Raw genomic sequence first — 10,872 nt, 5'->3', positions numbered from 1 at the left:
CACTTGATTTCACCTTCCCTTCTCTCCGATCCTGGTATACACACACACACACACACACACACATAAACGCTGTTTCTCAATGTCAGTACTGTTGTTTTTGAACGTGCGCTTCAGACTTATTTGTCGTTTAACTTATTGTTTTCAAATTAAATTCAAAATTAACAACCTCAGTTGCTGCTAGGTAACTCCGCAACTGAGGATGTTAATTTTGAATTTAATATTTATACAGTTGCTGACAGGGCCGCGAAATGCTGAAAGTATTGTTATTATTTTCAGTTACTTGCTAATGTATTATGAAAGATGACATTTACGCGGTTGGTAATCTCATTCTCCATGTTTCCCCTAATTGCAGTTGTTTCCTGCTGAACGGCCGTTAGAGACGGAAACTGGTTAATTAATACGGTTTTTTAAGATCCACATTTTTGTATTTTTCATTAATGCACAGTTGACAGCAGCCAGAGATGAAGGAATCAATTACTGTGACATAAATTAATTTTTTACACAAATGTATTCTCAGAGCCTTTGCTATTTTTCGTACAAAAATTATTCTAAATTTACAGTTAAATGTTCACTAAGTACGACACGGTACAGTGTGTAGCGGAGTCCGTTTCAGTCCACTATTACAGTGTTACGTTACCTATTTCAATAGCGTATTCGGTTCTAGGCGCTTTAGTCTGGAACCGCGCGACCGCTACGGTCAGAGGTTCGAATCCTGCTTCAGGCATGGATGTGTGTGATGTCCTTAGGTTAGTTAGGTTTAACTAGTTCTAAGTTCTAGGGGAGTGATGACCACAGATATTAAATCCCATAGTGCTCAGAGCCATTTTTTTCAATAGCGTATTGAGCGAAAGGACGGTGTCTATACGCCACTGTATCGACCCCAGTTTCTCTTTTTATTCTCATAACTACGTGACAACGCGTCGTTGCCCGGGTGTTAATTTTGCATCTTTTCTGATAGAAACGAAAACAAAAAATTGGCTGTTCTCGTAGTGCAACATTGAACTGTTCTCGTAGTGCAACGTAATTTTTTTAAATATTTTTATTGATAGAAACAACTTTGAAATTATGAAAGAGTTGTACAAAGATTCACGTATAACATACAAATGTCTAATTACAACGGATATTTACCTGCTGGGATATTTTTGTGCATGGCGTCTCATGTAAATATAGCTACCAAATATCTGCCAATCCGAAGTTGCCTAAATGTAGTGGAACAAGTCATTGGGAAGTAATAAAAAAATTAATACTGCAGCCAGGACTGTTTGTTCATATCACACATTCTGGTTGCTGTACCAACCCCGGAATGAAATGAAATGACTTGTACATAGCGCAGGTGCGCTGAAAGGTGACTGCCAGATGAGGTTGGCCCTTAGAGCACGCTAGACACTGGAAACTTAACGTTCCATGGTGATATTCCGCTGACAGTGCAACTTTTCAATCTCCTAATAACACGTTATCTCATCTAATAGTATGATCGCTTTCGGCCAGGACCTCTGCTAAAATCTCTTGCTGTACACTTGTATTGTTATATTATCCATTACTGGCGGCCTTCTAGTTTCGTCATTATCTTCAGTGGATTCGAAATCAAGACTAGTCGGCTTCAGACGGATTTCTTCACCGTAAAATTCAACCTTTCCGATATTCCGCTTCTGCATTATTAATTATAATTTTTATGCAAACCTTAACTCACAAGTGTGTCAGCTGCTCGTGGCATCCGGTGCAGACATGTAGGTACAAGACCCGGAATTATCTAAACCACAGCATAACAGGTATCATGAAGAGCAGCGCGCAGGAGGCGTTGGAGTAACTGCCAATGCCGGCCACTTGCGTCAGTGTGGGCCGAGTGCGGCGTCCACTAAGTGGGATAATATTAAGACGGCTGGGCACGCCCACAGCAAATGAGCTGCTCAGTGCACATAAATTGACACCATTAAGCGGTTTGGGAGGGGGAGGAGGCAGCGTCTCTAATTACAGCACAATTTCCGCCGACCGGCGGCCACAAGCGGCTCTCGCTGGCCCACACACGCCGTCTCGATCGGCCTCCAGTCACCAGCAGACATCTTTCTGTCAGCTGCCCGCTGATGCAGTTACCACACGATGGTTTCAACACTCTCAGCGACAGATTACCGGGACCTATTGACAGGCTTTCCTGTCCCTCCACTAAAGTAAAGCTATTTGTTACCACTTGTGAGATGTCGATTGAGATGTTTAGCATATCCCTAAAATGTTAAAAATCCGATCCCCAGCGACCTACAGGGCAGGGAAGTTCCCAATATGATCGTGCAAATTTCACTGAAATAATGTTGTCCAATGATTTACGAGTACATCTTGTTGAAAGATGATTTAGATCGTGGTTAGTGATTTCAATACAGATCCCAGGGAAAAGCAACAACGAACACCAGCATTTTTGCCACAGAATATGAGAGGTGCAACTACCTGTCTGTGGGTGTTAAATCTGCACAATGTAACACAGATGCCAATAAACTATCTTTGCCTCTCCCTTGCCTTGGTAGTTGCATCGGAAGCTTAATTCTACGATTCTTAAATGGTGTGAGTGTAGAAGATGGTTGCTATAGCAGCTGGAAATTTCGAATTCAGCTCGACCTCTGTACTTTGCTCTAAGTCGAGTATATTGCTCTCTGCAGTGCTCTGCCACGATATGGAACAAGTATCTTCAGTATCCTTCCAGCAAGTTTGTTCTGACTTCAGGAAATTTGGTTGCTTCTGCCAAGGTCAAAATCTTGGCGGTCAGTTGCAGCAGATCTTGTGAGTTCCACTCAATAGTAAAGCAATAAAAATGTTAAACAATTTCCTACTCTCACAGATGTTGTCATGGTTAATAAATACTGATTGGCCCGAGAGAGAAGGCAGAAAATCTCTCCCACTACATGACAGATTTCCAGCCATGACAACCAAAAGCCTTACACGCGGAAAGTCGCAAAAAACCATAGAAAACGAAAATCGCTACAAAAGGGTCCAAATAAGCGTTAACAAAATATGCTTGATGTAACAAAAGATTGGATTTCATTAACATATTAACATTAGTTAAAACATTCCTGAATCAAATAATCAAATGACGCACGTGTACGGGGTATCTGAACCATGCACATCGATTCTAACACTTCCACTGCTTTACAATACCTTTCAAACAAAATATCGAAAGTAAGTTATACTGTGCTCTCTTATCAGGTGTCTTGGGAAAAGTTCAACGAAGCTAACGCCCACGAAACATATTACGGCAGTATGAATAACAGGCGGTTCTGAAGTGCAATAAATGTTTGTAATGCTGGTAATAGTTCCTAAAAGAAAAACCAAATGCGAAAAATTGAATCACTTGAAGAAACCTGATATAATAAAAATAAGTGAAAAGTTTGATATTTCAAGCAAATCATAATTAGTAACCGAAAGGGTCAGTTATAATACATCAAAACCATGATTTATTACCCTAAACTTTAGGCTGGGATTAACAAATGGCTTTGTTCTAAAGTAACTGTTTAGGTACACAGCCAGGGCTAGCAATGAATCATTGATATATGAAAAGCAGCTTCCAATCGGGCACATTCACATCTGTACGTTGTGTTTGAAAGTTAGGAGTATCTGTGTCCCGTACCTAAATGCAATCCCAGTTTGTACATTCATAACATTACTTAAAACACGTGTTTAAATGCCCGTCACGAAACAGCACTCTAAATTTATAGCAGCAAACCAATTATTCATTATGATTGTTACAAAAACTGCTTTCTTTTTCACAGTTCATCCACGGATTTCAATACTACAACAGTCAGAGTCACACAGTGCGTAGCTGAACAGTGTAGAAATACGTAAGTTGCATAAACGGAGAGTAATGCTGATTTTTATCAACCTTTACAGTTTTTTAGTCACAGGAGAAGCACAGAAGAATAAGTCTGGCAGTGTACCGCAAAGGTCGGTGGTTGCACTGATGTTTCACATCCTGAATACTGTAGATACGTCCAAGCTCCAACACGTGCAGCCCGCGTTGTACGTCGATGATATCGTAATTAAAGATCGAAGGGCAGTACATATTCCATGGCACACCCCACATGACATGCGCCAGCTTTATGTGGTGGGAGTCCTTTCATGCTTCCGTCAACTCACTAGCACACTATTTTGCTGGAAGCCCTTTAAGTGGAACAAAATGGCGTGTTGCCTAGAAGTTGCCCTAGACCATTTTCCGATGTAGTGCCAACACGTAAGTGAGTTGAGGACGAACGAAGTTAGGCGTCCCAGAAGTAAACAAGGTTGGGCATTATCGTATTCGATAAGTATAGCTTGTCTAGCAAGTAGCAGAGTAGATTTTGCACAGTACAGAGCAAAACAGCAGCGTCACACCCACAGCCACGGTTGAGAAGTAGCGTATATCTAGTGCATCATCGTACGTTGGACAACTCGCATCTACTCCAGCATAGCATAGAGCTACAGTATAGCAGAGAGCAGCAGCCCAATTAACCTACGAACTGCCTGATCCTATCACGAGAAACTTCATTGGATCATTCAGAAAGACATGCAAGTATTACGTCAGAAGAATAGCAATATCATATGATCAAAAACATACCAGTTATGAGAAGCTAAAAGACTGTCAAAGGAATATAGAAAGGACAACCACACTTATTTCAAGAAGGCACCAGAGAAAGGGAATATAAATGACGAGGCTAGTGGGCAGCCTCCCAAAATCTGCCTGCAGTCACCTTGGTGAGAAGAAATAGTACACAGATTAGTTTAATTTATCAACTGAATATTTATTTTGTTTCTAACTAAACATGTTTCGCCTATTCGTACTAGGTATTTTCATGTTTATATTCTTTTCGTACATCCGAATTTCCTTCTGCAAATATTACAAGGAGGCAATACAGTTTTCCAATTAAAAAAGTAGCTCGCATTTATAGAAGTCACTACACCTTCCCTTCCGTGTTGCACACTGTATATGGTCATGCTCACCAACTGGTCATTGGAAATCTGAACTATGAGCATCTAATGCCTACGGAAATACTCATTGATAGCTGAAAAGAATATAAACACGTAAACACTGTTGATGCTTAGTTTGGTTGGACACAAAACAAACGTTCAGTGGAAGAAGATGAATTTTTTGTAATGTACGCAATAAACCGAAGTAGAGATTGAGGAGGGATTGCACCAAATGTTAACACCATTGAAAGTTGTGACATAGTCACGATACAGTTATTAGCGATGCAGGAAAATATCTGCTTTATTATAATTCATCTTTGATCAGAATGTTTATTTGTAATGAAAACATTAATTTCTGTCGGTAATGACTATCCTCGGAAGCGTGTAGTACCCCGCGAGCAAGCAGAAGTGCCGCAACACGACGCGGCATGGACTCGACTAACGTCTGAAGTAGTGCTGGAGGGGACACCATGAATCCTGAAGGGCTGTCCATAAATCCGTAACAGTAGAAGGGAATTGTGATGTCTTGTTGTAAGTAGGCTGTTTAGGTTTTTATGTTGGTAACGCCACGTAGCGCTCTGTATGAAAATCACTGACTGTGCTGTGTGCAGTCTGTGGCTGTTTGGCATTTTTGGAATATTCTCTATTGTAGTGGTGGGATATTGAATGTGAACAGCACGTACATCTACATCTACATCCGTACTCCGCAAGCCACCTGACGGTGTGTGGCGGAGGGTACCCTGAGTACCTCTATCGGTTCTCCCTTCTATTCCAGTCTCGTATTGTACGTGGAAAGAAGGATTGTCGGTATGCTTCTGTGTGGGCTCTAATCTCTCTGATTTTATCCTCATGGTCTCTTCGCGAGATATACGTAGGAGGGAGCAATATACTGCTTGACTCTTCGGTGAAGGTATGTTCTCGAAACTTTAACAAAAGCCCGTACCGAGCTACTGAGCGTCTCTCCTGCAGAGTCTTCCACTGGAGTTTATCTATCATCTCCGTAACGCTTTCGCAATTACTAAATGATCCTGTAACGAAGCGCGCTGCTCTCCGTTGGATCTTCTCTATCTCTTCTATCAACCCTACCTGGTGCGGATCCCACACTGCTGAGCAGTATTCAAGCATTGGGCGAACAAGCGTACTGTAACCTACTTCCTTTGTTGTCGGATTGCATTTCCTTAGGATTCTTCCAATGAATCTCAGTCTGGCATCTGCTTTACCGACGATCAACTTCATATGATCATTCCATTTTAAATCACTCCTAATGCGTACTCCCAGATAATTTATGGAATTAACTGCTTCCAGTTGCTGACCTGCTATTTTGTAGCTAAATGATAAGGGACCTATCTTTCTATGTATTCGCATCACATTACACTTCGCTACATTGAGATTCAATTGCCATTCCGTGCACCATGCGTCAATTCGCTGCAGATCCTCCTGCATTTCAGTACAATTTTCATTGTTGCAACCTTTCGATACACCACAGCATCATCTGCAAAAAGCCTCAGTGAACTTCCGATGTCATCCACCAGGTCATTTATGTATATTGTGAATAGCAACGGTCCTATGACACTCCCCTGCGGCACACCTGAAATCACTCTTACTTCGGAAGACTTCTCTCCATTGAGAATGACGTGCTGCGTTCTGTTATCTAGGAACTCCTCAATCCAATCACACAATTGATCTGATAGTCCGTATGCTCTTACTTTGTTCATTAAACGACTGTGGGGAACTGTGTCAAACGCCTTGCGGAAGTCAAGAAACACGGCATCTACCTGTGAACCCGTGTCTAAGGCCCTCTGAGTCTCGTGGACGAATAGCGCGAGCTGGGTTTCACACGATCGTCTTTTTCGAAACCCATGCTGATTCCTACAGAGTAGATTTCTAGTCTCCAGAAAAGACATTATACTCGAACATAATACGTGTTCCAAAATTCTACAATCCTTCTTGAGAACGGGGATGACCTGTGCCCTTTTCCAATCCTTTGGAACGCTTCGCTCTTCTAGAGACCTACGGTACACCGCTGCAAGAAGGGGGGCAAGTTCCTTCGCGTACTCTGTGTAAAATCGAACTGGTATCCCATCAGGACCAGCGGCCTTTCCTCTTTTGAGCGATTTTAATTGTTTCTCTATCCCTCTGTCGTCTACTTCGATATCTACCATTTTGTCAACTGTGCGACAATCTAGAGAAGGAAGCACAGTGCAGTCTTCCTCTGTGAAACAGCTTTGGAAGAAGACATTTAGTAATTCGGCCTTTAGTCTGTGATCCTCTGTTTCAGTACCATTTTGGTCACAGAGTGTCTGGACATTTTGTTTTGATCCACCTACCGCTTTGACATAGGACCAAAATTTCTTAGGATTTTCTGCCAAGTCAGTACATAGAACTTTACTTTCGAATTCATTGAAAGCCTCTCGCATAGCCCTCCTCACACTACATTTCGCTTCGCGTAATTTTTGTTTGTCTGCAAGGCTTTGGCTATGTTTATGTTTGCTGTGAAGTTCCCTTTGCTTCCGCAGCAGTTTTCTAACTCGGTTGTTGTACCACGGTGGCTCTTTTCCATCTCTTACGATCTTGCTTGGCACATACTCATCTAACGCATATTGTACCATGGTTTTGAACTTTGTCCACTGATCCTCAACACTATCTGCACTTGAGACAAAACTTTTGTGTTGAGCCGTCAGGTACTCTGTAATCTGCTTTTTGTCACTTTTGCTAAACAGAAAAATCTTCCTACTGTGGGGCGGCGAAGAAGTTGTCGAATGAGTTGTTTGAATGTTCATTTCACTTAACAGACTATTGCCGATGCAACATATGTGGGACGGCGAAGAAGTCGTTGTTTAATGTTGAATGAAAGTTGAACATTGCCACCTTAAATCACGCGAGCCTGGCAACTAATTTGGTGGCCAGTCAGAAAGCGAAGGGAAACTTACTGACCTTAGTTCCCAGTCTGCACGGCCACATTCCTGTACAGCCCAGCTAAACGAAAAATATCCATAGTTCTTCACGGGATTAGGGCTGCTTCAATAAAATTTAAAGTTCCAAACAAGATTTTATTATCTTAAAGGCTCACACAAATTACTCGAAACTTCTGAAAATGCTAAAGACATTAAATATTGTTAATTCAGCCAATCGTTTAATAGTTCAGAGGCGACTTCTACAGCAAGTTCCTCCCGAATAGTTCATTACTCTAACTAACGGTGCTCTATTAATAGTTCGCAATAATGTTAAAAAAAAAGGATTAATGCTCGCCTTAAAAGTGGAGTTAGTCACCACTTGCCACGCGGAATTATACTTCACACGGACGGCACAATAACAGTTTGTTACCGAAGTCTAAACGATCCAGGACGGTGTACAGTCCTCGCGATTTTCAATGTCCGTTTACATTGCTAAGTACGCGCATGTCACAGCCCGCTATGACGTCACCCGAGGCGAGGCGCGATCGGACGTTAAGCTCGCGTGGACTAGGCGTTGGTCTAATGCGGAGTGAGCTTACTACTGCCTCTGCCGCTCTTTTTATATAGCTCCGGCGCGTACCGCCAAGAGTGCATCTGTTCTTTCCGTTCCTATGCAGATGCCTCCAGCCTACAAATGATCGCTATCTCAGGCACATAATCTTAAATATCACATTTAATAATAGCTTTACAAACTTCTCAATTTTTGTATGCATACATCTGAGCAGTACAGAAGCACGTAGAAAATCTCAGCCCGCTAAAATTAAAACTTTACTCTCTAGAATTTTTACAATGGAACTAACGGTAGATTGTTACCTCTGAACCATAGCTTTATCAAGACTTGTATCAGCTGTTAATTATGCTACAAGACTAAAACTTGGTGTAGCTTTGTTAATTGTCCTATCTGATCATTGGTCTTAAAGAATTTTTTTTATCATTAAAATTTAAAGTACTTAATCTATAATGCTTATGTACATTTTACTCACAAAAGTAGTTTTTACTAAATTACTAAAAAAAACTAGAAGAGGTAACTGATTGTGGTATTTCCATTATTATTATTAGGGTGAACTGAAGCATCCTACCAATTTTCAATATTGTAGCTCTATTATTTCGCGCCTCTGATTTTTCCGAAAAACGCGGATTCTGGAGTCAATTTTAGTTTTATGGTTTTGGAAACCAGCACCACTCATTAATGACTTCTTACTGCACCTTCTCACCAAATTTTGGCTTCCTAGCGTCATTATTTAGCGCCTCCTATTTTTCTTTCAAAACGTGAATTTTACGTAAACTACTAATTTTATAACATTAAGATTTGTTACCTGAAACATTATTACATAGAACTATACTTTAACAAAGTTTTACACACAAATCTTAATTTTTACTTTTATGTTAAATGTGGTGCAATACTATATGCAGGCGCGTTACGATGACGTGACGCTACTAGCAGTGAACTAGGGTAAGTCCCGTGCACTCGCTCGCCTCTGTATCTTATACATGATACAGCGCTTGCTTTGCTTCATCACCCCCTTTTTAATTTTCGTGAAAATCTATTTTTGAACAAAATTAAATTTCTAAAAGAACAAACAAGCGATGGATTACTTTAGTATACCTCTTTCAACTTAAGTTGCTTCTTCTTAGGAAATTCCTTATTACTACATACACAAAATAACCATATTCATATACACATAGAAAACCTAGTACAGAAGACATTCACAAATTATTTACATACATTTACATGGAAATATAAATTTTTCAATGGTTACAAAATAGTTATTTTTTTTTTTTTTTTAAATCAGTCTCTTCCTGAAAAAGAAAATACACACGACTTTTATCACTGCAACGCACTCACATTTTTCTTTTACTATAATACTCGGCACTGTGGTGGGTGTCCTATTGTAACACTCATTTAATTTCACTGATTGACAAAATTGTGGGAGGAAATTGTATTCACTGTGGTTTGCGTCTCTACTTCCAATCTCCCTACCGCTTGTTGTCAGTCATTCATGCAGCCTGCATGTCCCTGAGAAACAGACAATACAGTCTAAGTTTCTGTTTTCAACTTATATCTAAGGTAGGACAAAGTACATTTTATAGTTTATATTCTGGCACTATTTTACTAATTGTGAAGTTGTCAGAAAGACATTTAGCACTAAGTCGTATCTGATACAACAGCTCCTACTCTCTTCTTTCATTAATAATCTTTTAGGTTCCTAAATAGTGAAAATTCTTTTAGCAAATTAATATATTAAGATCTTGCTTCAACTTAGAAAATTGAGTAACCTTTTAGTTTTAATGTACTCTGGCTTAATTATCGTATGGATTAGTTCATCAAAGAAGTCATTTGCTGACCAGCACTTTGCTTTATTGTATGAATTACTAAAGAAATTAGTTATTTTCAGTATACCGATTCCAAATTTCTGCATTTTCCAATATTTGTGTGTTTCTGTTGTCTGTTTAACTATTTATTTGCCTCAAGCAAGATTTAGCGTTTTTCACCATTTCACGAGACGTGAGGGAATTATTCTTTAATCCTACATCATTTACTTCAATTTACTTACTTCACTTCTTCACCTTATTCATTTTCTCCCTTTTCTTCCAGATTCAAAATACTTCATTTCTCCACTTCTTTCTCCCTTTTCCTTTTGTCAGCCTATTGACGTCCTGTTTCTATATATTTGGTGCGATCCTCACACCACTTCCACACATCTCCATTTATTTAATTCTAAAACGCCATTGCTTGCCTCTATGAGCATTACCTTCTTACGCTGTTTCCCTCAGACAACCTTATTTCTAGCAACATACTACCTTCTGCATAATCTCATGGATTATTCATATTCATACCGTACTTCGTATACTGCAAAGTGTCTCTCTTAGTTGTAGTTTCTAACCCTTTACAATTACATGAAATATTTTAATTTATTTATTTTAGCCATGTTTGCCTCTTATTGGTACTCAGACTTTTGTTTTGCCATTCACTAGGTAGATCCTTACTAAGAAT

This window comes from Schistocerca gregaria, chromosome 4 (genome assembly GCF_023897955.1).
Source record: "Schistocerca gregaria isolate iqSchGreg1 chromosome 4, iqSchGreg1.2, whole genome shotgun sequence".
Taxonomy (NCBI): domain Eukaryota; kingdom Metazoa; phylum Arthropoda; class Insecta; order Orthoptera; family Acrididae; genus Schistocerca; species Schistocerca gregaria.
The sequence above is the reverse complement of the archived record's forward strand: the minus strand, read 5'-3'. Positions refer to the sequence as shown.